The 27448-nt window shown below is 40.2% G+C and overlaps 1 protein-coding gene across 1 annotated transcript in view; it reads left to right on the top strand.

Annotated features, from left to right (window-relative positions):
- The window catches only part of LOC136863905 (acidic amino acid decarboxylase GADL1), a 629881-nt gene that overhangs the window by 866 nt on the left and 601567 nt on the right, over window positions 1-27448 (top strand). The window lies entirely within an intron of this gene.

The raw sequence follows: 27448 nt of genomic DNA, 5'->3' as shown, positions 1-27448 counted from the left end.
AAGTGAAAACCTTTTCCTGCCACTTACCGTGGGTCAAGTTAGTGTTCAAAGCGCTGAATCAGGTGGCCGGTTCCCTATCACATGTAAACCTAGATTTTTCTTAAATGTTTTCAAATAACTTGGAAATCTAGAGGATATTATACTACGTTCTAGAAATACGTCGTATAAATGAATATTTGCCCCAATATGTACTTTTAAATTCCAAATTAATCTTCCTATAATGACTTTTCCTAACTTTAAAAGCTACGCTCAAGCTTATTCGTCTTCTAATGTCATTCAAATTCATGTCCCCACTGACACCTCGAAACATACCACTTAGTCGAGCATCTCCCAAGTTCCCAATTTTCGTAAACTACTGCTTTGTCGGAAATCACCCGGAACAAATCATGCTGCTTTCCTTTGAATATTTTCCAGTTCTCCTATCAAGAAAGGTAAATTCACAGAGGCTTGCAGACTGTACGCTGAAAGGCATAACAGTCTATAATGATTTTTTTTTTGATATTTGCTTTACGTCGCACTGACACAGATAGGTCTTATAGCGACGATGGGACAGGGAAGGGCTAGGAGTGGGAAGGAAGCGCCCGTGGCCTTAATTAAGGTACAGCACCAGCATTTGCCTGGTGTGAAAATGGGAAACCACGGAAAACCATCTTCAGGGCTGCCGACAGTGGGGTTCGAACCTACTATCTCCCGAATACTGGATACTGGCCGCACTTAAGCGACTGCAGCTATCGAGCTCGGTCTATAATGATAATGTATGTAATGTATGTATGTATGTATGTATGTATGTCCTGTCAAGAAGTCCTGGTGTGGGACCCATACTCTAACTGTGGCCTTACCAGAGACTTCTTCTTTACATACTTACCACAACTCGTAAATACTCTCATAACCATTTGAAGAGATCGGTAACCTCGTTAATATGATTACCACCGGGCGAGTTGGCCGTGCGCGTAGAGGCGCGCGGCTGTGAGCTTGCATCCGGGAGATAGTAGGTTCGAATCCCACTATCGGCAGCCCTGAAGATGGTTTTCCGTGGTTTCCCATTTTCACACTAGGCAAATGCTGGGGCTGTACCTTAATTAAGGCCACGGCCGCTTCCTTCCAACTCCTAGGCCTTTCCCATCCCATCGTCACCATAAGACCTATCTGTGTCGGTGCGACGTAAAGCCCCTAGCAAAAAAAAAAAAAGATTACCCCAATGAAGATCATTCCTTATATTAACACCTGGATACTTACAGTGTTCCTCACGAGGTACTATCACCCCATCAACACAGGTATTAAAACTGGAAGGACTTTACTTCTTGGTGAGACTTACAACTTGACTTTTCGTCCCATTTTATTATTATTATTATTATTATTATTATTATTATTATTATTATTATTATTATTATTAATTTTGATGTTAGTTTTCCCCTTCCTAACGAGTTTTTCTGTCTTGTATTTTTTACTGCTAATAAAGGAATACATTGTTGCGTCTTGCTGCGTGTAGGCTACACCGAAAAAGTATGAATAAATTTTAAGGAGCGAGTTGGGGGTTCGAGTTTGAATGCCACCGCCGACAGCTTTTCACCTTCGTTGTGTTAGTGAGATCGTTATTATAAGTGGGTTCATACTAAGCGCTCAGGAAGTCTAGAAGGCGTCCAATTAAAATATCTGCACACGGCATCTGCGGCTTTTTAACAATTTTAATTAAGAAAACATTTCATTACAAATTCTTTCACGTCGCACCGACACAGATATTCCTTATGGCGACGATGGGCTAGGAGGAAGAAGGATGCAGTCGTGGCCTTAATTAAGGAACAGTCCCAGCATTTGCCTGGTGTAAAAATGTAGGACCACGGAAAACCATCTTCAGGGCTGCCGACAGTGGGGTTAGTACCCATTGTCTCCCGAATGCACGCTCACAGCTTCGCACACCTAACCACACGGCCAACTTGCTTGGCGAAAATCATGTTAAATTAAACAATAGCTATAGGGCATTACCAACGAAATATACATTTTTTACGGCTGATACGATCCAAGGAAGGTTTAGATTTTTAATAATTTCGTAAGTCTGTGCACCATTTACATTTCTGCTAGCTATGACTCTAATTCATCCAGAAGGGAATGTGAGGAACGTAGAGTTTAGTTGTACCATACCAGCGACTTCGTTTTCGTAATTTGATAAAAGTAATCGTTACACTAAGACATTATCTGGAAAACCCTAAAGTTAAAAACTCACCGAAAAATCGAGTTTTATTTACCCCCTGAATCTCTTTGTAAACCACATCTGGGGTTACGTTGACCAGGTTACTGGCAGACCTAACTCTGGAACATGCGACATAGAACTGTAGGCTACATGGGAGGAACCCACCTCTGTAGTTGAAAGCAAAAAAAATACGTATTCATTTATTCTTCAATGAGAATACAAATACCTTAATCCTCGTTTGCAACATCTTCAGTTTTTGAGAAATAAGTATCCCCATAAAAAGAATTTAAGGCCTTTATCAGTCCCTAACCCCCACCCTGACACTTAACCTAAGTGGATTTTCTGAAAACAAAGAAATCATGTTCCTTCATTTTAAAGGAGATTTCAAATACCAATTTTCAGATCTGTAACATCTTTAGTTTTTTAGAATTAATTATATTCATAAATATAATTAAACTCATTCTTCACTTCTTTCCACCCCCACCCAGTTATGTGGACTTCCCGAAGAAAAAAGAATGCGTTTTTCTTTATTTTCAAAGGATATTGCAAATACTAATTTTAACGTATGTGACATTTTTAGTTTTTGAGGTGTAAGTGCCCTAATAAACATAATTCAACCCCTTCCTCACTTCTTTTCACCTCCTCACACTTAAGTCGATTTTCTGAACGCAAAAAATATGCGTTTCTTTATTTTTAAAGGAGATTCCAAATACCAATTTTAATGTATGTAACAATTTCAGTTTTTGAGATGTAAGTACCCTCATAAACGGAATTAACTCCTTCCTCACTTATTTTCACCCGCTTCCCCTTAAGTCGATTTACTGAAAACAAAAAATACGTGTTTCTTTATTTTTAAAGGAGATTCCAAATACCAATTTTAACGTAACATCTTCAGTTTTTGAAATATAAGTATCCTCTTAAACAGAATTCAACTCCTTCCCTTTTTTCACAACCCCCTCTTAAATTGATTTCCCATAAACAAGAAAATAAGTGTTTCTTTGTTTTTAAAGGAGATTCCAAATACCAATATTCACGTCTGTAGCATGTTAAATTTATGGGATATGAAGTAGATATACAAATTTTAAAAATTCATCCACTTTTAAAATGTTTTCAACCCTTAAGTGGATTTTCCGTAAACAAAAACTAGGTGTTTCCTTATTTTTAAAGGAGATCCCAGGTACCAATTTTTACAACTGTAACATATTCAGTTTTTGAGACATATGTATTCTCATGAAAAGAATTCAACTCCTTCACCTCTTTTCACCTCCCCCCCATTAAGTGGACTTTCCTAAAAACAAAAGTATATCTTAAATTTCTTAGGAGATTCCAGGTACAAAGTTTCATGTCTGGAACATCTTCAGTTTTGGAGATATAGGTATTCTCCTAAAAATAATTCAACTCATTCTTCACTCCTTTTCAGCCCCTACCCTTAAATGGATTTTCAGAAAACAAAAATACGCGTTTATTTATTTTATAAAGGGGATTCATCTTCAGTTTTTGAGGTATAAGTATCCTCACACAAAGAATTCAAAATTATTTACTCCCTCCCCCTTCTACCTCTAAGTGGACTTTCCGGAAACAAAACACATACATACATCTTCATTATAGACTGTTATGCCTTTCAGCGTTCAGTCTGAAAGCCTCTTTGTATTTACTAATTGCCGCCAAAATCCTCTATTTGTAACTAGTTCTGTGTCCTCGTTTAGTTCTGCACCTCTTAAATCATTGGAAACTGAGTCTAACCATGGTCGTCTTGGTCTACCTCTACTCTTCTTACCCTCCATAACAGTGCCTATTATTTTCCTAGCTAACCTATCTTCCTCCATTTGCCTGACATGACCCCACCACCGAAGCCGGTTAATGAGTACAGCTTCATCCATCGAGTTCATTCTTAACTTAGCCTTTATTTCCTCAATCCGAAATCCCACCTGCCATTGTCCCCACCTGCTTGTACCAGCAATCATTCTCGCCACCTTCATTTACGTTGCTTCTAGCTTATGAATAAGATATCCTGAGTCCACCCAGCTTTCACTCCTATAAAGCAATGATGGTCTGAAAACAGACCGATGTAAAGAAAAAATTCATGTTTCTTTGTTCTTAACGGAGATTTCAAATACCAATTTTCATGTCTGTAACATCTTCAGTTCTGAGATATAAGTAACCACATTATACGAATTCAACACCTTCTTCTGTAATTTTCACCCCCTCCCTTTAGATTGATTTTCCTGAAAGTACAAAAGTACGTGTTAGAGGAGATTTTTAAGGAGATTCCAAATTCAATCACTCACGTCTGTAACGTGTTACATTTTTATATATAGTGTAAATACACTCATTTAAAAAATTACCCTCTTTTTCAACTCGTTTTATCCCTTCAATTGGATTTTCCAAAAAAAGTACATATTTCTTAATTTATAATGGCGTTTCCTAATATCAATTTTTGCGTCTGTATCATCTGCTTTTGAGGTATAAGCATTTCAATTAAATGATTCTACCTCTTTTTCAGTCCTTTTCACCTCCCCACTCCGCATATGTGGATAATCGGAAGACAAAAATAATACGTGTTGCTTTATTTTAAAGGAGATTCCAAATACCAATTATTACTTCTGTAACCTGTTAATTTTTTAGATACACTCATTTTAAAAATTCGCCCACTTTTAACTTCTCTTAACACCCTTAAATGGATTTTTCCGAAAGCAAAAAATACGTGTTTATTTAAAGGAGATTACAAATACCAGTTATTACGTCTGTAACGTGTTGAGTTTTTTAGATATACTCTTTTTTAAAATATACCCATTTTAACCTCTGTTAACCCTCTTAAGTGAATTTTTCCGAAAGCAAAAAAATACGTGATTCTTTATTTTAAAGGAGATTCCAAATACCAGTTATTACGTCTGTAACATGTTGAGTTTCGTAGATCATACTCATTTTTAAATTCACCCATTTTTCACTTCTTTTAGTCCCTATAAGTGGATTTTCCGGAAGAAAAAAATGTTTTACGTTATTTTTAAAGGCAATTCGAAATACCAGTGTTTGCGGTTGTAAAACGTTCAATTTCTGTGATATACTCGTTCTAAAACTTCACCACTTTATCAATTCTTTGCGAAAACCAAAAATGTTTCTATGTTTTTAAAGGAGATTCCATGTACCAATTTTCAGGTCTGTAACATCTTCAGGTTTTGAGTTATAAGTATCCTCATAAAAAGCATTCAACCCCTTTCTCACTTATTTTTAGCCGTCTTACGTCGATTTTACGAAAACAAAAATACACGTTTCTTTATTTTTAAACGAGATTTCAAATATCAATTTTCACATCTTTATACTACAAAGTTCTTGATATATATTCATTTTTAAAATCCCTCCCCCACCCCGTTTTCACTCGCTTAGCGACCGAGTATCCAAAACTCCTTCTTTAGTGAGCACCTAAACTGTTAAAGAAATGAAATTTTGGGGATACATTTATATATGTCCAGTAGTTTCGGGAACGGAATGCCGTATCGACAAACGGATTGCGCCACCGGACTGTCCTTTTAGTATCCTACATGTTTGGTCCTAGGATATTTTCACGTATATTGGCGATTTATAGTATAGATAGAAGTAAACGTTTCGATCCGGGTCAAATTTCGTAGGTTTTTCACAAGTTGAGAAATTATTTTCGTCACTTATTGGACAGCTACAGTCTTGAAATTTCGGAGGGGCATCGAAGTTGAAACGATATATAATTTTGGTTCTTGGACGTTTTCTTGTATCTACATCGGGTACGCCTTAGATTGGTAGAATCGTAGATTAATCTTAAATTTGAGTAGAGTTTCCACATATACCTATTGTTTTTCCATACTTACACAGCAGTTAGAATCATGAATTTGGCTTGCAAATGGCCCACGTGCGTAGAAATGAGCCTGCCGAATTTTATGATCCTTTAAGTATTATAATAGTGCCAAACAGTATAATTAATTAATTAAGAAAAATGTTCAAAATTGACGTAATATCGGAAAATGCGGCTCTGTCTGAGGCATAAGTGATCGAGATACGACTGAAAGTCATAGCGACAAAGTTGTAGATCTCTTCACGTTCACTGCCGAATGTGTTTTCCGTTTCGCGATACGATTTACTTTTAGCCACAAAATACCTCGGAACGGTGGTCTGTACCGTCAGAAAAATTGCCTCGACATTTCGAAAAGGTAAACATAGGAACGTTTCGGATTTCTTTGTCCGTTGCAGACAGTTTTTCCAATTCTTCCAATTCTTCCAATTTTCAACTTTATAGCATACATTGAACTTTATGTCGGAAAATTTGTTTCAGGGGAGGTGGGTAAAATGTAAAATTTGAACTTTTTAAAATTGTTCCTTAGGTTACAGACTAACAGCTATTAATTTTCCAAATTTAAAGTTTCTACCTCAACAGGAAGTGGTGAACATTAATGTGAATGAGGGAGTGAATAGGTGATTGATATGATAAAGGAAGAAATGAATAGCGGAAGAATGTGCACGCATGATAGTACAGACCTACATTTGGAAATTTTCTGCGGCGAAATGGTAAGTTGTATCGACAAACAGTTTGCGACATCAGACGGCCCCTTTAGTGCCCTACATTTCTGGTCCTAAGATATTTTGTCGTATAGCGCCTTTTTATTATTTTATTTAGGCAAAATTTCGTACGTTTTCACAAGTTGAGAAATTATTTTGCCAACCTAGCAGACACAGCTAGTCTTGACGCTTGGCAGGCGAATCGACGAGTGGGAGTGATTGAAAATATATATAGTACTTCTAGCTTGATGAAACACATGTTCACGAACATATATCTGTGCATTTGTACATAGATAGGCGTCTGCTTGAGCGATTATATGAATCGAAATTGAAATTTGAATGAACGTGGCAAGGGGCCTGTTGAATTCTGTGATCCTACCTATGTGTTTCAAGTGTTTCGCAGTAAATGTCATATGGAAAAAGAACAAAATTGACCAAAAAGAGGAAAATGAAGCTCAATCTAAGGTAGAGGGAATCGAGATACGACAAAAAGTCATAGGACCAAAGTTGTATATCTATTCAGTCTAGGACTGGAAAGTGATATCCGTTTTCCGATAGAAATAACCGTTTAGCCACAAAATACCTCGAAACGAACGTCTGCACCGTCATTAAATTTGCCTCAGAATATCGATATTTTTCGGGGCTAAAAGTGAAAAATTTGATCATCATTGAATTTCCCCATGGTTTATAGGCTAAGAGTTTTAAATAAGCCCAATTGTAATTTTCTAGGGCACTGCAACATAGCGTCCACCATTTTGTTTAGAGAATGGGGGGGGGGTCTCCCAAAGCTGTTTCACGTAAGAAGTTAAAATTTAATGATGGTTGCTTCCTAGTCCTAAATATTACACAGAAGAGGGTATTAAAACATTTTCCCCAGTTGTGAAGTGAAGAGATCAGCTTAAGAAAGAAAAGGGACATCAAAGGTAATAAAATCAAAAGACACCTACTATCACGAAAACCCAGTCGCCCAGGTGGCAGATACCCTATATGTAGTTTTCCTAGCCTTAAATGATTTCAAAGAAATTGAACATCTCCCTTGGTAAGTTATTCATCCCTAACACCCCTTCCTATAAACGAATATTTGCCCCAGTTCGTCCTCTTGAATTATATTGTGATGTTTCCTACATTTAAAGACATCACTCAAACTTATCCGTCTACTAATGTCATTCCACGCCATCTCTCCGCTGACAGCTCGGAACATACCACTTAGTCGAGCAGCTCGTATTCTTTCTCCCAGTTCTTCCCAGCCCAAACTTTGCAACATTTTTGTAACGCTACTCTTTTGCCGGAAATCACCCAGAACAAATAGAGCTGCTTTTGTTTGGAATTTTTCCAGTTCTTGAATCAGGTAATCCTGGTGAGGGTTCCATACACTGGAACCATACTCTAGTTGGGGTCTTACCAGAGACTTATATGCCCTCTACTTTAAATCCTTACTACAACCCCTAAACACCCTCATAACCATGTGCAGAGATCTGTACCCTTTATATTCAATCCCATTTATGTGATCACCCAAATGAAGGTCTTTCTTTATATTAACACCTAGATACTTATAATGATCCCCAAAAGGAACTTTCACCCCATCAACGCAGTAATTAAAACTGAGAGAAATTTTTAGATTTGAGAAACTCACAACCTGACTTTTAACCACGTTTATCAACATAACATTGCCTGCTGTCCATCTCACAACATTACCGAGATCACGTTGCAGTTCCCCACAATCTTGTAACTTATTTATTACTCTATACAGAATAACATCATCTGGAAAAAGCCTTACCTCCGATTCCACTTCCTTACTCATATCATTTATACATATAAGAAAACATAAAGGTCCAATAATACTGCCCTGAGGAATTCGCCTCTTAATCATTAATCAGAGTAAGATAAGGCTTCGCCTCTCCGAGATCTACATCCTTACTACAATCCCTAAATACTCTCATAACCATGTGCAGAGATCTGTACCCTTTATTTACATTTACATTTATGTGATTACCAAACTGATCATCTTTCCTTATATTATTACCTAGGTATTTACAATGATCCCCACAGGGAACATTCACCCCATCAACGCAGTAATTAAATCTGAGATGACTGTTCCTATTTGTGAAACTCACAACCTGACTTTTATCCCTTTTTATCACCATACCATTGCCTACTGTCCATCGCACAACATTATCGAGGTTGCTCACTATCTTGTAACTTATTTATTACTCTGTACAGAATAACATCATCTGCGAAAAGCCTTATCTCTGATTCAACTTCTTTACACGTATCATTGACGTATATATATATATAGGTAAACATAAAGGTCCAATAATACTGCCTTGAAGAATTACCCTCTTAATTTTTACAGGGACAGTTAAAGCTTCACCTACTCTAATTCTCTGGGTTGTATTTTCTGGAAACAGAGCCACCCATTCAGTCACTCTTTTGTCTAGTCCAATTGCACTCATTCTTTCCAGTAGTCTCACATGATCTACCCTATCAAATGCCTTGGACAGGTCAGTCGCGATACAGTCCAATTAACGTTCTGAATCCAGGATATCTGATAAATCTTGCTGGAATCCTACAAGTTGGGCTTCAGTGGAATAACTTTACTAAACCCAAACTGACTTCTATCAAACCAGTTATTAATTTTGCAAAACATGTCTAATATAATCAGAAAGAGTGCTTGTTCATGAGAGTATTTAGAGGTTGTAGTAAGGATGTAAAGGAGAGAGCATATTTGTCTCTGGTGGGACCCCAACTAGAGTATGGTTCCAGTGTATGGGACCCTCACCAGGATTACTTGGTTCAGGAACTGGAAAAAATCCACAAAAAAAAAAGCAGCTCGATTTGTTCTGGGCGATTTCCAACAAAAAGAGTAGCGTTACAAGAATGTTGCAAAGTTAGGGCTGGGAAGGCCTGGGAGAAAGGAGACGAGCTACTCGACTAAGTGGTATATTTCAAGCTGTCAGTGGAGAGATCAAGTGGAAGAACATCAGTAGATGAATAAGTTTGGATGTTGTATTTAAAAGTAGGAAAGATCGCAATATGAAGATAAAGTTGGAATTCAAGAGGACAAATATTTATTTTGCCCTTTTGCTAGGAAGAGGTGCCCTTTTGCCTTTTTGTTATACGGATGAGGAGAATGAGGAAGAGAGTGGCTATGTTCCTTCAGAAGAGGAAGAGGCCATAAGAGCATATGTATAGTCGCCATATTGTGCAGTAGCCCCTGGGCTAGCTTTCTCCATAAGAGCCCGTGTATAGCTGCTATCTTGCGCAAGCGCCCTTAAGACATTTTCTAAGAGATAGAGAGGGAGAGACACATAGGGAAACAAGAAGCTTCTCATTCACAAATGAAGATATTTTCAGAGAAATCTAACTGCTTCAGCAAGGAAAAGCAGCAGGAAGTGATCAAATTACTGGGGAGATGTTAAAGACAATGGGGTGGTACATAGTGCCTTATTGAAAATTTATCTTTGACTATGTCATAATAGTGTAATACCAAAAGAATGGAAGGAATCTATAATAATGCCAATTTATAAAGGAAAGGGTGGTAAAAGGAAACCAGAAAACTACAGACCAATCTGCCTGACCAGTATAGTTTGTAAAATACTGGAGAGTTTAATAGCAAAGTACATCAGAGGGATATGTGATGATAAAAATTGGTTCACGAGGAGCCAGTATGGATTTAGAAAGGAATTTCCTTGTGAGGCACAACTGGTGGGATTTCAGCAGGACATAGCAGATCAGTTGGATTCAGGAGGCCAGTTAGATTGCTTAGCCGTAGATCTTTTCAAAGCCTCTGATAGAGTGGAACATGGAATATTATTAAAGAAATTGGAGGGAATAGGATTGGACGTAAGGGTTATACGTTGGATAAGAGCATTTCTAAATTCAAGGGTTTGGAAAGTCAAAGTAGGAAATAATATATCGCTGGAAGAGAAAGTTTGGAAGGGAATTGCACAGGGTAGTACAATCGGTCCGTTACTTTTCTCAATGTACACAAATGATTTAGGTAACAATATAACATAAAAATAAGATTGTATCCAGATGACAAAATTGCTTATAGGGAAATAAATAAAATTGTGGATTGTTCAGAATTACAAAGGTACCTTGAGAGTATCCAACAATGGGTTGAAGAAAATAATATGAAGGTTAATGGAGGCAAATCAACTGTTACAACATTTACAAACAGGAGGTTTAAAACTGAATTTGAATATACTTTGGATGAGATAGTTATCCCTAAAGATGGCAAGTGCAAATACTTAGGTGTGAGATTTGAAAGTAATTTGCACTGGAAGGGTCATGTTGATGACATTGTTGGGAAAGCATACAGATCGTTACATGTCATAATGAGGCTACTTAAAGGATGCAACAAAGAATTAAAAGAGAAAAGTTACTTAAGTATGGTTCGTCCATTATTGGAATATGCAAACAATGTTTGGGATCCTCACCAAGAATACCTAATAAAAGAAATATATAGCGTGCAGAGGAAAGCAGAAAGATTTGTAACAGGGGATTTCAGGAGAAAAAGTAGTGTATCAGATATGTTAGAGGAACTTGGGTGGGAAACTTTGAGTAAGAGAAGGGAGAAAACTAGACTTATAGGATTATATAGAGCCTATACAGGAGAAGAAGCGTGGGGAGAAAACCATGAGAGGCTTCAGTTGGAAAATAATTAAATCAGCAGAAGTGACCACAAGTATAAAATTAGAAGGAATTTTAGCAGAAGCGATTGGGGTAAATTTTCATTCATTGGGAAGGGCGTGAAAGAGTGGAACAGTTTACCAGGGGTAGTGTTTGATCCATTTCAAAAATCCATACAGATATTCAAGAAGAGAATAAACGGCAACAGAGAAAGTAAATGAAGTGTTAAAGGGCATTCGACCAGTGCAGGCTATTGTAAATAAAAAATCTGTGTGAAAAAAATTAATTACATCCCCTGGTCCATGGAGTTCGGACAGCCAAATTAGGGGACTGCCTGTAGGGGTGAAGTACAGTGGGGACTTCGAGGGCCCTGGGACCGCTACGGTAGCTGTGAAGGCCCTTCAGGAACTCTGAAAAGTGCTGGGAAAAGGGCTTTGGTTAAGACGCAGCAGGTCGTTATGCTACTTAGGTTCCAAAATGGGTAAAAAAGTAAATAAATGCAATGTAAATTTTAATATTATACCAGTTGCATAGTATTGTTTGAAGTATTCCACATACTGTACATGAGTTGGCTATGATTGTAAGTATAGGAGATATTATAAGTGGAATTTTGTAAACAATATAAATTTATTAAGGATGATATGTTTGTTTAATAGAAAAAATTGTTAGCGTAAAATGTATATTATTTTATTCTAGAAAAAATTATATTCTTCTCTTGTTAATTTAAAATTTAGTGCTTGACAATAATGTATTTTAGTGTACCATTTGCCACCGACGTAGAGACCTCATTTGCAAATAAATATATTTTGATTTAATTTTTTTGATTTGAAATCCAGCCGCCAACTTGCGTAGTAACCTCTGACCCAGTTTCTAGGCCTTAGCCTCATTAGAGGCTGTATATAGTCGCCATCTTGCGCAGTAGCCTCTAAGCTAGCTTTCTCTATATAAGCCTGTGTATAGACGCCATCTTGCGCAAGCGTCCATGGCCATCATCCTTCTCCTTAAGTGCCCATGTATACCCGCCATCTTGCGCAATCGCCCATGCCCGGCTTATTTCTCCATTAAGAGCCTATGTATTGCCACCATCTTGCCCAGTACCGGTAGCCTATAAGCTAGCTTGCTCCATATAAGGCTGTGAATAGCCGCTATTTTGCGCAATCGCCCATAGCCGTCTTATAAGAGCATCTGTGTAGCCGCCATCTTGCGCAAGAGTCCCTAGGCTGTCTAGTAAGAGCTTACGTACAGCCGCCATATTGTGCAATCGCCCATGCCCGGCATCTTTCTCCATAAGAGCCTATGTATAGCTGCCATCTTGTGCAAGCGCCCCTAGACCGTTTCATAAGAGCCCATGTATATGCGCCATCTTGTTCAATCGCCCATGGCCGGCATCTTTCTCTATAAGAAGCCGTGTATAGCCGCCTTCTTGCGCAAGCGCCCTTGAGCCGTCTCATAAGAGCCCATGTATACCTGCCGTCTTGTGCAATCGCCTATGGCCGGCTTCTTTCTCCATAAGACCCCGTGTATAACAGGCATCTTGTGCACTTGGCGTCGAGAAGGGCATCTTGCCGTAAAACTAAGGCCCTGTGTAGTTTAACTCCTCCATGTGCTTACTTATTATTCTGTGCCATAAAGAGTTGTATAAAGCGGCCATCTTGTAAAATTAGCGTCGGCAAGGGCATCTTGATGTAAAATTACTGCCCTGTGTAGTTTGACTCCTCCATGTGTTTACTTATTAACCTCTCTCATAAGGAGCTGTGTATAGCGGCCATCTTGTGAAATCTGCGTCGGGAAGGGCATCTTGCCGTAAAACTACGACCCTGTGTAGTTTGACTCCTCCATGTGTTTACTTATTAAGCAGTCTCATAAGGAATTGTGTATAGCGGCCATCTTGTGAAATTAGCGTCGGGAACGGTATCTTGCCTTGAAACTAACTTTAGCCCCCTTCAAAATGGCGGATGTGAGGTTAGGCTCGCTCTCTTATCCAAAATCCGCAAATTGTCTTTGCTCTTGTGAAGTAACAACACAAGCTAGTCTCCTTTTATTAACAATCCCCCAGACTCAGACTCTACATAAACACACACACACAGACGTTACAACAACCGCTAGATAGCGTGCGGTATCGCCTTGAGTCCGTCACATCTCCTCCCCACCCTGGTCGATTTCCAGAGGAACGACCAGCTGCACCGGTCGTCTGATTCTGGAGCCGTCTGACTGGCGTAGGATGATTCCATCTCTCCCTGAGAGAAGCTCCTCTATTCTCGCTCGTTTCCATACGCGGCGTGGCCTAGAGTCCTCCTGGAGGAGGGCAACGTCTTCGATCCTTGGCGAACCCTGTTGATTGTGTAGTATTTTCACCTCGTGGTAGTTTCGCAACTGGAGAAGATACTCTGCTTTCCAAAGTTTCCAAAAATCTTGAAGAACTCGCTGCCTCGTCTTAAATTCCGATGTCAAATTTTTCCCTATGGTGGGCTCTACTCCAAGCGGGATGGCTGTTAACCTTTTTTCGACTAGAAAGTGAGATGGGGTCAGAACATCGCCAGTGTTTGTGTCCTCGGTGATCGGTCTGCTGTTAAGGGCGGCTTCTATGCTGACAAGTGTTGTGTACAAGCCTTCCTCATCCACTGTGAGCGTCCTAAAACCTTCCTCAGGCATCGTTTGGTAGAACCGACCATTCTCTCCCAGAATCCTCCCCACCAAGCCGCCCGTGACGCGATGAACTTCCATTGGACTCCTTGGTGAGCACAGTAGTGATGCATACTGGGGTCTACCAAGACGTCTTCGAGGGCCATGAGTTCTTTATTCGCTGCAGAGAAAGTGCGTGCGTTGTCCGAGTATATGGTGTGGGGTATACCCCGTCGGCTAATGAATCTTTGCAGAGCCATCAGAAATTTTTCTGTTGACATTTCGGTTGATAGTTCTAGGTGGAGTGCGCGATTGGAGGCACAAGTGAACAGAACTATGTACGATTTCTTAACTTCTCTGCCCCATTAACATACGGGGGCCAGCGAAGTCCACACCTGTTACAGAAAATGGTTCTGTAAGTTGTACACGATCAAGTGGTAGGGGGGCCTCTATCTTGCTAAAGCGAGCGTTTCGAGCTATCTTGCATGGTAGGCATGAATGGAGTACTTTCTTAATTGTTCGTCTAGCTTGCAGAATCCAGTATTCTTGTCGTAGATCTCCTAATGCGATGCGAACTCCTAAGTGGTGCTGTCGTATATGGGTGTGTCTAATTAGCAATTTTGTGAGGTGGTGTTCACCATGCAGTATAATTGGTGCAGTATAATTGGGTCTTTCTGCTCATTGGTCAGCTCCGCACATTGGAGTCTCCCACCTAGTCGAATTACACCTTGTTCCATGAAGGGGTTGAAGCGTGCAAGCTTAGATGTATTGGGCAGCTGTACACCTCGCTCTAGTGCGCTTATCTCGGCAGGAAATTTTTCTCGCTGGAAGTTTTTGATCCAGTATGTTCGGGCGGTTTGCAATTCTGCGGTTGTCAATGCGTTAGAACGGGTTGTTTTATCTTTAAGAGCTTGGATGAATCGAAATACCCAAGCTGTGACATGTAGTTTTCAGTAAGCGCTGAACCTTAGTACATCTAGGACGGGTTCAGTAGTGGTGATTACGAACACATTTGGCAACTTTCTGATCTCTGGAAGTGGCAGGTGTTCCGTTTTTACGTCAGGTGGCCAAATATCACTGTGAGTAAGCCAGCAGGGACCACACCACCACATTTCTAAGGATGGTAGCTGGTCTGCGTCTATACCTCGCGTGAGATAATCTGCAGGGTTTTGGTCTCCAGGACAGTGTCGCCATTGGCTGGGAGTTGTGTGGCTAATTATCTCTGTTACACGATTGGCAACGAAGGTCTTCCAGTTGTATGGGTCGTTTTTTATCCACCACAACGTCACTGTAGAATCGCTCCACAGAGTGGCCCTGTTGAGGTCGAAACCTGTTTCCTCACAAAAATAGCGCAGGAGGCGAGTGCCTATAAGTGCGGCAGGCAACTCTAATCTTGGAAGCGTCATCTTCATCACTGGTACTAGTCTGTTTTTGCTGCAAAATATGCGAGCGTGTGTAGTATAGTCCCGTGTTGACGTCACATAAATAACTGCTCCGTATGCCCTGTCAGAGGCATCACAGAATACGTGCACATGCGATTCGTCATTTGTTTGCCCCATCCCGATCAATCTGGGAATGTTTCTAGATGATAGGAAGTGAAGTTTGCTAATCCATGAATGCCAATCCTTAGCTATATCCGGAGGTAGTAACTCCTCCAAAGTTAAACCTCTAAGTCAGGTGTCTTGAAAGATTAATTAGGAACAATTCCCACTGGTGCGAAAAGTCCAAGAGGATCGTAGAACTGGGCGGTGGCACGAAGAATGTTTCTCTTGATTCCTGGTTTGTGCATAAGATCGCTAGCAATCTTCTCCTTGTTGGTGAAGAGACAATCTTCAACAGTATTCCAGTCTACTCCCAGAACGGACGTCACTCTTCTTTCCTCCAGCTTTTCCTTGCGCCATAACGTCTTTAACGGTTCCGAGTTAGTTGCCTACTTGGAGTGTGGGAGTTTAATCTGTTGTAAGAGCGCGGTGAGTTCCTGATATATAGCGATTACCTTTGAGTCATCATTAACACTTGCAGTGAATTCATCCATAAACATAGATTTGTCAACTAGCTCTGATGCAACTCTATACCTGTCCCGATTCAGTGTGGCAGTTTCCCTTATAGTGGCCGACAGGAGGGATGGATTAGATGTCAGTCCAAAGGGCAAGCGTTTAAAGCGATAGGATATCAGCTCGTTTGATGTGTCACAGGTTCCGTCCTCCCTCCGCTCGACACGATACCATAGAAATCTCGTAAGATCTCTATCATCCTCATTGAGTGTTAATTGTAGGAATGCTTGTTGGCCGTCGCATATAATTACCTTGGAGTGTTTTCTAAATCTTAACAATGTATCTAGAATTTCCGGTAATAGGTTAGGGCCCATTTCCAGCACGTCGTTCAGTGATGGAGAGTCTCTTTCGTGGGAGGATGCGTCGAAGACGACTCTCTATTTTGTGCTATTCGCGTTGGATTTCTTCACAACGTGGTGGGGTAGCTAAAATACACCACCAGAACAGTTGTTGTGAGGAACAGCGTCTACTTGATCTCCCCGTATATAATCTAACATGTGTTTATGGTAAATGGACTTCATATTCATCATTCCTTTGTAGTCTATTTTCTAAGGATGAGAATCGCCTTTCTGCTGTGGTGAAGTTGGAGGAAAAGAGAACGCCCTCTTTCCTAGGCAGCGAGACGACTCTCCTTCCATCTTCCTTACGGTAGGTGTTATGGAAATCTTGGAGAATGGCGTGATCCTTGGGTGACAGTGCTCGCCCTTGATGTTCCTTAATGCCGATGGTTTCCAACTCCCAAAACTGACGTACACTGTCATCGGAGATTTCATCTACAGAAAATGAAATATGATGGACCAGTATCTGGTTGACTGTAACGACGGATCTGTTTCCGCTAACGTCGTATCCAAATATAGTAGGCAGTAGAACAAGAGAATGGGATACTCTCATTGGTTGTTTCATAGTCACAATCTTCCAGTAGTGGTCTGCGCCTATGAGAACTTCTATCGGAAGTTCTCTTTCGTCCTGCGGATCTGCTAGTTTGAGTTTGTTGAGTGAAGCTAGGACCGTTATGTCATGCGGTGGCGTCGGTTGTGGTGTATAGGTGTTGTGACTTTCGAAAACACCGACTGAAATACGAGCAATAGTCAAAAATCCCATCATTTCAAATGAGACGTTCCTTCTTGAAGTTAAAGTCCTAGAAAGTGATTCAAACGTGGTTAACTCCAATGTCTGGCTATGATTAACGTTGAGTTCCAATGAATCTATCAGAGAATGATAAATAAAGCTAGACTGACTACCAGTGTCCAGGACACAACGGGTAAGTTTCAATTTTCCTGTCGGTCCTTTGATCCACGTGCGAATAGTCTGAAGGTATGTGAAGTTAGAAGCGGTGACCTCTACTTTGCCAACGGAAGAAGGCAGGGTTTCTGCTTTACTGCAGATAGATACGTGATGGAGACCCTTACACTGGTTGCAGGATGCCTTTCCTCGTTTGAAACTCTTATCCTTATTGTGACCTTTACTGAGACACAGGAAACAACGTTTTGCCGTCTTAAGTTTATCAGTTCTAACCTTGGTGTCTTGTATTTGTTGACAGTCTTGGCCCCAGTGCCCTTCATTTTCACAATACACACAGAACGGTGCCGTTTCTCGCTTGCTTCTTTTCGCAGCATTGTTTGCTTTTGTGTTCACCTGAAAATCGGCGGCTGTAGGTATACGGGGCGCTGCAGGAAAAAGATCTCCCCGTATTTTTTGTGCGTTAATAGCACCTTCGACCTCTTCATTAAGGAATTCCATTAGTTTCGAGAGATTCCCTTCTTGCGTGTTGTGTCATTTGGCGTGAATGAGCCAACGGCGACAGATGTCTTCCGGAAAGGCACGCAGTAGCTTAGGAGCGAGTATCCTTCCGTATAAGTCCACGTCCTCTCCTAATACCCGCAAGGCTGGAATTCGCCTGTGACATTCGATGTACGTATTGTTTAGTATTTCCGGGCTCTCTGAAGCTGCAACCTCAAGATTTTCTAAGAAATCTAGATGTGACTGGATAATTCTATTTTTATCCCCATAGCGTGATATCAGAATCTGCTTAGTTTGTTCGTATGTGTCGCTTGTAACGGCTATCCCGTCGACTAGCCGCTTTGGTTCCCCTTCCAAGTATCCGCGCAGAAAGACGTGTTTATTTATTGCAGAGACTGATGGGTGTCTGACCACGGATGCCTCGAATTGTTCCCAAAACCGGGAACATTCCTCGATTTTTCCCGTGAAAGATTGTATTTTTTATCGTTGGTAACCTGACCTCGGGGAAAACGTTGTGAACCGTTGGATTTATAGAAGATTGGGTGGCGATATTCGTGCTATTTCCAACTTGACTCTGTTCAAGAAGATGTTTTGACCTTCTAATAGCTCGTTTGCTTTTGTCTGTGTACTCTTCACATGCTGTTGTATCTGCATTGTATTCTACGTCATCGAGCAGATCTTGAATAGAATCATCTAAGGCGAGTAAGTTGTCCAAAGCTTCGCGTAAACGTTCACTGAAGTGCTCTATTTCGTCAACAGGTGTGGAATGATCGAACGTATTTATTTGATTTATGAAGCGTGTGGCATTTGCTCGATGAGTTATCCGTTTACGTTTTAATTTTGAAAGATGCCATTCAATTTCAGTCACGTTGATACTGGATTCTCGTTTGTACGTAATTTAGAGTAGAAATGACGAATCTTCGTATTAGGTTTAGTTCCTAGAAAAGTGACAGATGGCAGCACCAGTCAAGATGACCAGCATGGATTTGTGGTATCAAGTCTTCTCTGTCACAAAATGGCGCCTTCGGAATCAAATGATGGGTTCAAGTACTCATACAACTAAACGCGTACCTAAACCAATCATTACGGTACTAAAGGGAAAAACAACTATTGAGCCAAGCCCTACTTGAATGTCAATAAGTATTACATTTGGCTAAGAAAGAGGGTGAAGCTTGTACGTATTCGTCGTGTTGAGGCTAAACGTGATGACGTGAGGTTAGTGATTTACCCTTTTCAATAATCCTTAAGGAGTGAACTTAACATCACCGCTTTCTCACAGAAACGACCAAATATGTTTCGGAAGCCGATAGTATTCGTGGTTTGTGTAAACTCTTAATATTCTCCCGGGTTTCGGCACCAAAATTGTGAAGTAACAACACCGTGTTTATTACAAGCTAGTCTCCTTTTATTAACAATCCCCCAGACTCAGACTCTACATAAACACATACACAGACGTTACAACAATCGCTAGATAGCGTGCGGTATCGCCTTGAGTCCGTCACAGCTCTACTACTATACTAGGGGTCAGTAACCTCGGGTTGATTATCGCGGGGTGAGAATCAGCTTAGGTATATTACTAGGGACAATGACTTCCCGTAGGATTCACATTTCTCGCGCCGATGGCGTCAGAAGTCACGTGACCCGCTCCGCAGCCTCTGATTGGAGGGCCGTGGAAGCCCAACTGTCCTACTACTACCCTTCAAATCGTGCGCACTATGTAATAACTTCAGTTTCCATTAACAAGCTGAACTATCTTCAACACGTTACGACTACAATGCCTTGTTGTATATCGAATGCTTGATAGTAGTAAAGGGTTAGCACCGATATCTTCTTTACATAGGCTTGTATAATTAACCTAGAACCGGTCAGTGAAACGCACTACTACATATTTCTCTCAATGATATTCGTAAGATCACTCTTTTGATAGAGAAACATCACTCTTCTTTCACAGCAACAGAACTTGGACTTGTATTCTGAAATAATATATAATTTGTTTAGGCAGGTGCTTCAAAAGGAACATTATATGTATAAAATAGCATGTCATATTGAATCTCAATTAATTTAACTGCCTATTTAGTGTTATTAAAATTGACGAGCTGTTTCCAATATAATTTACCAACCCAACCAGTATCTTACGAATGCTTGACGGAATTTGTAGTCCTAATTTTCTCCATGTGAGCCAGTAACAGATTGCCGATAATACTCGCCATGGAAATTCTAGTATTATTTCGACTGAATAGGGGGGGGGGGGGCGAGTGTGTTGATTTGATCTATTGACCTCTCACCCGAAAGGTTCCAGCACTAATGACTGACGAATTCGTTGCGTAAAGGAAATAGTTATCAATGAGCAGTCTCACGCTGCCGTTTATATTCTGACATACTTCCGATAACTTACAGGAAAAGTACAGAGTCTGTTTTCATAGACAAATGTTCTGAACTGAACTACTCACATCAGACGAGGTCAGCGGAAGATAACCATCGGCCGCACTTGGAGATATTGGAGAAGTTATTACTACTTCTGACTGAAGTCCAATGAAAGCTTATATATTTGGAGGACAGGCAAAACAAGGCGAACTGTATTATCAGTGCCTATAGTTTTCATCAGGAATATCGTGATGATTTCACACATTTAAATGAGTTCATGAATTATGCATGCCAGAGACGCAGGTTTCTCCATTCGAGAGAAGGTGCATCGCACAAGAAGCACTAATTCTTCCTAAATTTTAGAGCACAAAATAGTAACGAATCTCCGTCATCTACGTTTATCAGCTGTTGGCTAAATTAGTTCATCATAGTGTTGAACGATCTTTCCGTTTTATTTATATTAACATTCTCAACCAAACTAATTTCGCCTCGTTTAATACAGACTCTTCCTTGGCATTTGAAAATCTCCCATCTGTCATACCGTACGATGTTTGCATGTAAAAGATCTCATGACACATCTGGCGTTTACCCCACCAAATTCATTAAAACTCAAACGCCCAAGAGAGATTTGGCTTACTCTGCATCTAGTAGGCCTAGAGCAAACCCGAACGCCGAAATGGGCGGGCAGATAACCAGAAGGCGTCAAATTAATATGTCTGGACACGATTATTGAGGCTATAGGATTATTATTATTATTATTATTATCATTATTATTATTATTATTATTATTATTATTATTATTATTATTATTATTATTATTAGAAATCCCCACAATACTCCAACATGGAAATAATTAAGGAGCAAATAGGTTAAAGCAAGTACGCAGACATGAAGAGAATCAAATTGAGCTAGCTTAGTTCAGCAATTCTGAAGATATTCATAACTGAAGCTTCCACAACATACGATAAATCGTATTAGAATGACCGACAGTGTGGTACAGGCTGTACACTGTGTTGTTCTCGCTGATAGTGGATGAAGTATTTCAAATGGTTCCCACTCTGACAACAAGACTGAACAACAGTGGTGGAGTACAGAAGCCATTACAGTAGCTCTTGAATGGCTATTAGAGGCACGTTACGTCGCAAGATTCAAGTGTGTCTCCAATGCTTGATACAATTGTGGTCACTAAAGGAGATTCGTCAATCCAGAGGAATGGAATTATTTAATATGTTGTGCATGCTTACGGCCGTTGTTACCCATATCAGTGTATTGTACTCTTGAAAATCCTGGATGGTAGTGTCTCATTACCCGTGGCCTGTCACAGAGCAACCATTACAAACGTACATAAGCCCTGCATGAAGTCACCACAGATGAAGGTGTCGCTTTTCAGTGCATGAAACTTGTCCTCGTATCTAAACACGGCAGGAATAGCCTTTAAGACTGAACATCAACTGCCCACTATTCTCTGGTCCAATCAAGATGTCCTCTGTACCTCAATAACCGGTCAGTTTCGTGAGAAGTAGATGAAGGGAAACATTTCATAGGTTCTGGAGAGTGACCTTCGATATAGTGAAAGCGTCGGTACTCACAGAAACCCGTGGCTATTCAAACCAAAAACGTCCGCTGTACTATGATTGCATCGTCTTGTGTTCGGGCGAGAAATAATTGTCTCTTATTGTCCCACGCAATATACTGTATATTCAATACTCCAGTCTCTGAAAGAAGTTCCAATCGGAGAGAAGTATCAGTCGTTGAATGATGTAACTATATTAAGCCCTTAATCCACTGCCGTTTATATCTCGCAGCAATGAGCAGACTTTATGGCCGTAACCGCGTCAAACTTAGCCCACTGAAACAGTAACTCTAAGTTGTGGGTATGTTGTAATTTACAGATTACGCAAGTTGTGACACAGTGCTGTCTTTTAACAATAATACAAATATTAGCATGCTGCACTTCTGTATAATTGTATTTCATGTATTACATCTTATCAATCAATGAATACTGATCTGCATTTAGGACAGTCGCCCAGGTGGCAGATTCCCTATCTGTTGCTTTCGTAGCCTTTTCCTAAATGATTTCAAAGAAATTGGAAATTTGTTGAACGTCTCCCTTGGTAAGTTATTCCAATCCCTAACTCCCCCTCCTATAAATGAATATTTGCCCCAGTTTGTCCTCTTGAATTCCAATTTTATCTTCATATTGTGATCATTCCTCCTTTTATAAACGCCACTGAAACTTATTCGTCTACTAATGACATTCCACGCCATCTCTCCGCTAACAGCTCGGAACATACCACTTAGTCGAGCAGCTCTTCTTCTTTCTCTCAATTCTTCCCTACACAAAATTTGCAACATTTTTGGAACGCTACTCTTTTGTCGGAAATCACCCAGAACAAATCGAGCTGCTTTTCTTTGGATTTTTTCCAGTTCTTAAATCAGGTAATCCTGGTGAGGGTCCCATACACTGGAATCATACTCTAGTTGGGGTCTTACCAGAGACTTACATGCCCTCTCCTTTACATCCTTACTACAACCCCTAAACACCCTCATAACCATGTGCAGAGATCTGTACCCTTTATTTACAATCCCATTTATGTGATTACCCCAATGAAGAACTTTCCTTATATTAACACCCAGATACCTACAATGAACCCCAAAAGGAACTTTCACCCCATCAACGCAGTAAATAAAACTGAGAGGACTTTTCCTATTTGTGAAACTCACAACCTGACTTTTAACCACGTTTATCAATATACCATTGCCTGCTGTCCATCTCACAACATTTTCGAGGTCATGTTGCAGTTGCTCACAATATTGTAACTTATTTATCACTCTATAGAGAATAACATCATCCGCTAAAAGCCTTACCTCCGATTCCACTCCTTTGCATATGTCATTTATATATATAAGAAAACATAAAGGTCCGATAATACTGCCTTGAGGAATTCCCCTCTTAATTATTACAGGGTCAGATAAAGCTTCACCTACTGTAATTCTCTGAGATCTATTTTCTAGAAATATAGCAACCCATTCAGTCACTCTTTTGTCAAGTCCAATTGCACTCATTTTTGCCAGTAGTCTCCCATGATCCACCCTATCAAATGCTTTAGAGAGGTCAATCGCGATACAGTCCATTTGACCTCCCGAATCCAAGATATCTGCTATGTCTTGCTAGAATCCTACAAGTTGAGCTTCAGTGGAATAACCTTTCCTAAAACCGAACTGCCTTCTATCGAACCAGTTATTAATTTCATAAACATGGCTAATATAATCAGAAAGAATGCCTTCCCAAAGCTTACATACAATGCATGTCAAACTGACTGGTCTGTAATTTTCAGTTTTATGTTTATCACCCTTTCCTTTATACACAGGGGCTACAATAGCAACTCTCCATTCATCTGGTATAGCTCCTCCGAACAAACAACAATCAAATAAGTACTTCATATATGGTACTATATCCCAACCCATTTTCTTTAGTATATCCCCAGAAATCTGATCAATTCCAGCCGTTTTTCTAGTTTTCAACTTTTGTATCTTATTGTAAATGTCATTGTTATCGTATGTAAATTTTATTACTTCTTTGGCCTTAGTCTCCTCCTCTATCTCGACATTATCCTTGTAACCAACAATCTTTACATACTGCTGACTGAATACTTCTGCCTTTTGAAGATCCTCACATACACACTCCCCCTGTTCATTAATTATTCCTGGAATGTCCTTCTTGGAACCTGTTTCTGCTTTAAAATACCTGTACATACCCTTCCATTTTACACTAAAATTTGTATGACTGCCAATTATGCTTGCTATCATGTTGTCCTTAGCTGCCTTCTTTGCTAGAATCAATTTTCTAGTAAGTTCCTTCTATATCTCCTTACTTCTACACCCATTTCAAACTCTCTTTCTTTCCAGTCTATTGATATTAGGAGGTAAAATTGATTGATTTTGTGATTTTCCAGTCCTTTAATTCAGACATACAATTGGGTATGTGAAAAATATTCGGAAACCAAGCTGATTGTGACATTATAAAAAGTGAGACTCTCCTATTTAATGATTGTGATGAAGGAGAACACATTTACAAGAAACTGAAGAATTTTAAATTGAGTTTGTGGGCATCATTGCTATACCAGACATGCTATACTGCTATCGGTCTAGTAAGGATGGTGGGTTCAGTGGCGTTAGGTTTGGAGTTTAACGTTATGTGGTAGAATGCAGAACAAATTATGGGAGCTGAGGAACTTGTGCCCAGCATTCTCGCCTTGCCATCTAATATTTCGTGGATGCGTTGATCGCTCATTTTCATATCTATTTCTGTGATAGGTTTCCGATGTCAGTAGTCTACTCAATGGTTATATATCTACATTCATTTGGAACATTGCTGTACCAGATACTAAGTAATTGAATACCTCCCCGGAATGAGTGTAACTAACAAATGTTTGAAAAATGAGATTTCAGTGAAAACAGGGTGTATGCTGTGGTGTCATCTTAGTTCTTACATTTGAACTTCAAGCTGCTTTTGCAGCCAGCAGAACTTTGTCTTTCGTGGTGTAATGATGGAACATCAGTCAAGATGCTGGACAGTGCTTATGCTACTTCATCAGCAGGTGTATTGTCCGGCTTCATGGCTAAATGGTTAGCGTGCTGGCCTTTGGTCACAGAGGTCCCGGGTTCGATTCCCGGCAGGGTCGGGAATTTTAAGTTTAATTGGTTAATTTCGCTGGCCCGGGGGCTGAGTGTATGTGTCGCCTTCATCATCATTTCATCCTCATCATGACGCGCAGGTCGCCTACGGGAGTCAAATAAAAAAGACCTGCATCAGGCGAGCCGAACTTGTCTTCGGACACTCCCGGCACTAAAAGCCATACGCCATTTCATTTCATTTCAGCAGGTGTATTAAATCATATCAGTGAAGGCTATGGACGAAATCAACCCTATATTTTTAAACATTTTCTTGGTATTTTTAGTGTTATAGTTGTTACATTTATTGTTACGCTAATTTTATTTGCTATAATTTGTGTTCCTAGTGAATATAGAAGATTTCTCTTTTGTTATATACAAATGTAAGACATACCTGCAGATTAGAATAGAATAGAATATATTTATTTATTACCTACAGGTATCCCAATTACAGATGATATAGTAGAAAATTAAATAAAAATTAAATTAAAAATTATGTTTGTGGGTTACTGTAGTCACGTCCTAGTTCGTGAACCATGCGCAACGGCTGAGTGGCCTAGTAAATGGTCCTGAGAGTCGGGATACCAGTTGCTATGGAATGGGAGTGGGCATCTCGGACATATTCGGAGTCCTGGCCCTCCTTGTGCTCAGGCGGCTAGGACTATACAATCCACCGGTGGTCCGTGACCTGTTAGAGGAGAAATCCTCACTTGGACTATGTGCAAGTAGGGTAGCATACTGCTTCATGAATTTACCGAGCTCAGAACATGTTAAGCAAGCCTCGGACCTATGGGAGTAATGGAGTCCCACTCCCGTTTGACAGGCGAGGGACTCCTTGGAAACAACTTGGCGAACGAAATGGAATTCGATGGGGAGCTATCAATATTAATGGCTTATGGAAGAAAGAAAGTAGAACTGGCTGAGTCAGCAAAGAGGATGCATCTGTATGTGTTAGGAGAAAGTGATATCCGGATAAGGGGAGATAACGAGGAAGAGATAGGAGATTATAAAGTGTACTTGACCAGTGTTAGAAAGGGAAGGGCAGAGTCTGGGGTAGGGCTCTTTATCAGGAATACCATTGCACGGAACATAGGTTCTGTTAGGCACATAAATGAGCGAATGATGTGGGTAGATTTTCCCTTGGGAGGAATTAGGACTAGAATTGTGTCCGTGTATTCACTATGTGAGGGTGCAGATGAGGATGAACTTGACAGGTTTTATGAAGCATTGAGTGACATCGTGTTCAGGGTCAACAGCAAGGATAAATAGTGCTAATGGGCGATTTCAATGCGAGAGTTGGGAATAGATCTGAAGGATACGAAAGGGTGATTGGTAAATGTGGGTAAGATATGGAAGCTAATGGGAATGGGAAGCGTTTGCTGGACTTCTGTGCTAGTATGGGTTTAGCTGTTATGAATACATTCTTCAAGCATAAGGCTATTCACCGCTACACATGGGAGGCTAGGGGTACCAGATCCATAATAGACTATATCTTAACAGACCTCGAATTCAGGAAATCTGTTAGGAATGTACGAGTTTTCCGGGGATTTTTTGATGATACAGACCACTATCTGATCTGTAGTGAACTGAGTATCTCTAGGCCTAAGGAAGAGAAAGTGAAATCTGTCTGCAAACGAATAAGGGTAGAAAATCTCCAGGACGAGGAAATTAGACGGAAGTACATGGATATGATCAGTGAGAAGTTTCGAACAGTAGACAGTAAGCAGCTTCAGGATATAGAAAGTGAATGGGTGGCATACAGGGATGCTGTAGTAGAAACAGCAAGGGAATGCCTAGGAACAACTGTGTGTAAAGATGGGACAAGGCGAACATCTTGGTGGAATGATGAAGTGAGAGCAGCTTGTAAACGTAAAAAGAAGACTTATCAGAAATGGCTCCAAACAAGGGCCGAGGCAGACAGGGAATTGTACGTAGATGAAAGAAACAGGGCGAAACAAATAGTTGTTGAATCCAAAAAGAAGTCATGGGAATATTTTGGTAACAGCCTGGAAAGGCTGGGTCAAGCAGCAGGGAAACCTTTCTGGACAATAATAAAGAATATTAGGAAGGGAGGGAAAAAGGAAATGAACAGTGTTTTGAGTAATTCAGGTGAACTCATAACAGATCCCAGGGAATCACTGGAGAGGTGGAGGGAATATTTTGAACATCTTCTCAATGTAAAAGGAAATCATCCTGGTGGTGTTGTGAACAGCCAAGCTCATGGGGAGGAGGAAAATGATGTTGGTGAAATTATGCTTGAGGAAGTGGAAAGGATGGTAAATAAACTTCATTGTCATAAGGCAGCAGGAATAGATGAAATTAGACCTGAAATGGTGAATTATAGTGGGAAGGCAGCGATGAAATGGCTTCATAGAGTAGTAAAATTAGCATGGACTGTTGGTAAGGTACCTTCAGATTGGGCAAAATCAGTAATTGCACCTATCTATAAGCATGGGAACAGGAAGGATTCCAACGACTATCGAGGTATCTCACTGATTAGTATACCAGGCAAAGTATTCACTGGCATCTTGGAAGGGAGGGTGCGGTCAGTCGTTGAGAGGAAGCTGGATGAAAACCAGTGTGGTTTCAGACCACAGAGAGGCTGTCAGGATCACATTTTCAGTATGCGCCAGGTAATTGAAAAATGCTA

The sequence above is a fragment of the Anabrus simplex genome, chromosome 2, assembly GCF_040414725.1.
Source record: "Anabrus simplex isolate iqAnaSimp1 chromosome 2, ASM4041472v1, whole genome shotgun sequence".
Classification (NCBI taxonomy): domain Eukaryota; kingdom Metazoa; phylum Arthropoda; class Insecta; order Orthoptera; family Tettigoniidae; genus Anabrus; species Anabrus simplex.
The sequence above is the reverse complement of the archived record's forward strand: the minus strand, read 5'-3'. Positions and strand labels throughout refer to the sequence as shown.